This window comes from Dreissena polymorpha, chromosome 13, assembly GCF_020536995.1.
Source record: "Dreissena polymorpha isolate Duluth1 chromosome 13, UMN_Dpol_1.0, whole genome shotgun sequence".
Taxonomy (NCBI): Eukaryota; Metazoa; Mollusca; class Bivalvia; order Myida; family Dreissenidae; genus Dreissena; species Dreissena polymorpha.
Window position 1 is genome coordinate 8,743,326 of NC_068367.1, and position 5,619 is coordinate 8,748,944.

General features: G+C 35.7%; 1 long non-coding RNA gene across 2 annotated transcripts in view; it reads right to left on the reverse strand.

Annotated features, from left to right (window-relative positions):
* The window catches only part of LOC127855143 (uncharacterized), a 178,862-nt gene that overhangs the window by 25,323 nt on the left and 147,920 nt on the right, over positions 1 to 5,619 (reverse strand). The gene's annotated exons all lie outside the window — the stretch shown is intronic.

The window sequence follows — 5,619 nt, forward strand, 5'->3', positions numbered from 1 at the left end:
TATTATTATTATTATTATTATTATTATTATTATTATTATTATTAGTAGTAGTAGTAGTAGTAGTAGTAGTAGTAGTAGTAGTAGTAGTAGTAGTAGTAGTACTCGTAGTAGTAGTAGTAGTAGTAGTAGTAGTAGTGGTAGTAGTAGTAGTACTCGTAGTAGTACTCGTAGTAGTAGTAGTAGTAGTAGTAGTAGTAGTAGTAGTAGTAGTAGTAGTAGTAGTAGTAGTAGTAGTAGTAGTAGTAGTAGTAGTAGAAGTAGTAGTAAAGTAGTAGTAGTAGTAGTAGTAGTAGTAGTAGTAGTAGTAGTAGTAGTAGTAATAGTAGTGTACTTTACAGTAGAACACATATTTCACGGAAATAAATTCATGCAAACAAATTAAGTAATGAAATCAATTACTGTACTGAATTTTAATTGTGAAGTTGTTGCTTTTGATTCAGAGAGTGTACGAAAGCGTCCGTGACCTGCCATCTGCACCTCATTTGGGCGGAAAGTTTCACCGGAGTCAAAATTACCCGACAGTACAACACAGGAACCACCTTTAAAACCCAAAGCCGGATGTGTATTTTTATTTAGCGACTCTGGATTAATAAACAAACGGGACGATTGGAGAGCAGACGGCTACACTAGGCGAAAAACCGGCATGAAAAAATATAACTTTGAAGGTACAGTTATTGAGAGATTTTTTTAAAATATTGAACAAAGGGATTGTAAGTGTCCAAATTCAAAAGCACGTATTCCAATATGTCGACGAACATTACATTGGGAAAACAGTAATTGTATATTATGGTGATGAAAGTCAACATCAAGCACTTCCCCATGGTAATAGGAAGCGAAACAAAAGAATACATAAGCGAACAAAACCATCTGCAATGGGTCAAATGAAAAATTCCGTCATTAACAATGAAAATTTGAAACACATTTTGAAACAAAAGATCTGAGCTGTCGCCAGAGACGATATTGCAGAGTGCTAGCCCCCGAGAAATTTGAAGCAACTTCAAAACTTGAAATTAAACGTAAAGAACAAAAACAAACTCTCGCGACTCAATGTATTCTTTTCATTTATTGGTGTCGCAACTAAACGGTTATGTTCTAAGCATAAAAACGACGCCTTATTTGGAAGTAATCGTAGGAAATAAAGAATTATTTGACGAAGTAAAAAAACTAATACAACTAAAAAACTCCCATGTAGAACTATTTTGCGATACAACGTTTAATCTTGGAATCGCAATTCAGCACCAAATGTTTAAAGAAACGCCTGTGCTGCCTATCGCTGTTATGATACACAAACGAAAGTTCCAAACTTGCCACAAAAGCTTCGTTGACATTTTAAAACAACAAATACCTTATTTAGATTCAAAGCATGTAACAATTGTAACAGACCGAGAGCAGGCAATAGAAGGTGCATTTGAGACAAAATTGGAAAACGCAAAGGTCGTGAACTTCTGGGTTCACATACTCAATGACGTGAAATTTTGGGTTTTAAAACACGGCGATACAATGGACGATAGAAATGTGTATGAGACAAATATCCGAACTTTATTGCAATGTTAGAACCGAACAATCTTTGATGCAACATTAGATGAGCTAAACACAAGGGCTGTTTGTAAAACATGCATGCCCCCCCCCCATATGGACTGTCCGTTGTACCGGCAGCCATTGTGTGAATACAACTTTTGTCACTGTGACCTTGACCTTTGACCTAGTGACCTAAAAATCAATAGGGGTCATCTGCAAGTCACGATCAATGTACCTATGAAGTGTCATGATCCTAGGCAAAAGCGTTCTTGAATTATCATCCGAAAATCATTTAACTAGTTCGGGTCACCGTGACCTTGACCTTTGACCTTGTGACCTCAAAATCAATAGGGGTCATCTGCGAGTCATGATCAATCTACCTATGAAGTTTCATGATCCTAGGCATATGCGTTCTTGAGTTATCATCCGAAAATCATTTTACTATTTCGGGTCACCGTGACCTTGACCTTGGACCTAGTGACCTGAAAATCAATAGGGGTCATCTGCGAGTCATGATCAATCTTTCTATAAAGTTTCATGATCCTAGGCATATGCGTTCTTGAACTATCATTCGAAAATCATTTTACTTTTTCGGGTCACCGTGACCTTGACCTTTGACCTAGTGACCTCAAAATCAACAGGGGTCATCTGCGAGTCATGATCAATCTACGCATGAAGTTTCATGATCCTAGGCGTATGCGTTCTTGAGTTATCATCCGGAAACCATTTTACTATTTCGGGTCACCGTGACCTTGACCTTTGACCTAGTGACCTCAAAATCAATAGGGGTCATCTGCAAGTCATGATCAATGTACCTATGAAGTTTCATGATCCTAGGCCCAAGCGTTCTTGAGTTATCGTCTGACAACCACCTGGTGGACGGACCGACCGACCGACCGACATGAGCAAAGCAATATACCCCCTCTTCTTCGAAGGGGGGCATAATAAACTGGAGCGAATCGTTTCTGAAATATTTTGATGACTGTATTTTATCTGCAACTGTTAACTATTCAGCACGATGGATTCTGTTAGAAAGATATATATACAATCCATATTCAGGAATTACAAACAATGTAAGTGCAAGCCTCAATGCCATGTTAAAAAGATTAATTGATTACAAGGAAAGGGCAATCGACGAAATAGTGTTGTACTTGTACTACATGCAAGGCAATATGTTATCAGAACTAATTCTAGTCTTGGTTACCTGCCCCTGTCAGTTTGTTATATTATAGTACGACGGGAACCAGAATAAACTAATTCGTGCTTTCTGTGATGAAAGTGAGTGGACGTTAAAATGATATTGCTTGTACGCGAAATTAGATCCTGACATTGTTAAACTTCCTAAAAATGTCTGTCATCCTGATAAAATGATTTATTTGATTAAAGGTGAATTAAATTGTATTTTAGGCAACGCCGAGAACTCTAATGTTGAATATGACGACAAAATAAAAAAGAAAATCAACATAATAAATTTACTACGCAAAAATCGCTGGCAATTAAATTGAAGAAAATAACATAGTTTTAGTGCCGCAAATGGGGGAACTTATGGTACAGGGATTAAACGGTACCAAGTATTCCGTTACACTGTTTCCAAAAGAATCTTGCACATGTCCATCGACTAGTAGGTGTTACCATATACATGTAATTTCAGCGATGATGGCAATCGGTATACCACAACCGGATGACAAAAAAGTTTATAACCTCACACAACTTAGGCGAAACTGTCGTACCAAATTAATTTTAAAAATCGGAACTTAAAAGGGAAGTCAGGGTGATGGCGATATTCAAGTCAAAGCGGCTCTGGATTCTATAATTAAAAATAGTTTAAATGCTAACGTCCTCAATTACACCTAATAATGCCGCAAAACAAACCGTTGATGTACGTAGATCGTTATTTGACGCCTCAACGCTCAAATCAATCATTAAAACGTCTTATTCCACAAGTGGAAACAACAGAAAACTTGAGTTATCCGCTACAAAAGACCCGTGTAAATTTAACAAAATACCCGACCTGTCAACTATAGACGATATAAATTAATTCATTTAATTGAGCGACCGTCGAAATGATAGCCCGATAGAATTTTGCGAAAATGATGTTAAACAAGACTTTTGCCAAGCAATAAAAGTCTCCTACCGGTGAAACTCCACCATTTTCAGCAATATTTCTAGTCTATTTGGTGCCATGGCAACAATAATTCTTGACGTAGGAACAAAATGAAATGACGTGCATAATCTCCATATTGCCATCTGCCCATGTTTCAAGTTTCATGAAAAATATTAAGAACTTTTAAAGTTATCGCAGGATCCAGAAAAGTGTGACAGACTGACAGACACACAGTGCGCAAAGCGAACGTCCCCTCCGGTTTCACCGGTAGGGGACTAACTAGCAAATGATGATAAGCATTTTTTTAACAATTCACGAAAATCCTCTTACACAATCGGTTAACACATGTATTGATGTAAGCGACCGTCGCGATAGCAGTCCACATAAAATCATTTTATGGTGGAACGAAAACTTCGAATTAACTGTACATGACAAAAATGAAATTACAAACAACGAAAAACTACATTCTCAGCATATAGAGGCAGTCAATAAGCTTTCAAGAAATCAATTCGGAGTTGACATTGGCGGCCTTCAACTACCCGAGAAGGTCCCACAATTTGACAAGACAACAAATAAATGGCAAACGCATATTCCCGTAAAATCAATTAAATTAAAAATTGTCGTGTCAGATCCATCACACCTACACCGATCATTGGGTAAGATCTTTACAACACAAAAATAAAATTTATTTAATTGTCAGTTAAGGCAATACAAGACCCGATGATAAGATCATTCCTAATGGTCTGAAAATGCAATTGGCGCACATTTATGGTGAAGGCGAAGGCAACATTAATATCATAGTTCCGTCAGTGCAAAACAAGATAATTCCGTTAATTTTGGACTTTATGCAATTGCGCACGCCACATCTTTGTGTATTAGGAAAAAACCTTGTTTTGATTTGATATTAAATTCCTTTAAGTTAAGAGAATATGTTTTGTCTTGTTTAGATTCCAAATATATAAGTGAATTTCCAACAACCAGTAAAACTACCAGTGTTCGACGCAAAAAAAATCAAAGTCAATAACAATTGATTTATATTGTATTTATAATTTACCATCCTGTTTAGGAGATCAAGTTCAATGCGACACATGCTCAAACTGGTTTCACAATCACTGTGTTCATGCACCATCGGACATTTCTAATGTTGATGTGCAATTTGTTTGCCCAAATTGCAATATGCAATAACTTGTGAATGTGCTAAATTACATTTTCGGATCTGTTACACATTATTAATCATGTTCACCATTTCTATTATATATGCATTAATATTCGATAGTTATATGCGCGTGCTTGTCATTGTGTACATAATAATTCTTTGATGATGTAGATGATAGTAATTCTGCACTGTATTGTTTGCACAAATTGCAACATGCAATATCTTGTGAATGTGTTTAAGTACCTTTTCGTATCTATTACACATTATTTATCATGTTCAAACTTTCTATTATGTATGCATTAATATTCTATAGTAATATATGCCTGCTTGTCATTGTGTACATTATAATTCTTTAATGATGTATATGATTGTAATTCTTTAACCATTAAACCTACTTGTGTTTGTGTTTATGAACAATGTGAATTGTCTAAAATAATAGCAAAATAACTTAATATTTTATTTTACTTTCAAATATTCCAGTACCAAAACATAACGCGTCAACAATTACAAAACAATTGTTCAATAACAATCCATATCGTCTCCCATTTCCTTCTTGATACATATCGTCCTGCAAACTGAAACAACTTTTTTTAATTTTGTTAATTCACCAAAACGTGAAAAGGCCCCTTTAAGGATGGCATCTCAATTTGTTAAAAATTGTTTTGTATCCAATATACTGTATAGTACAGTTGAAAGGCTGTTGACAATGCGCCACGTGTAAGTAATAAAGATAAAGAAAATCCCTGCTATATAAAAGAAGAACAATATTTTTTACAATGCAGTCTAATTCCAATGGCAAACAATAGAACTCCTTTAAATTTAACAATGGAAAATCTGACCG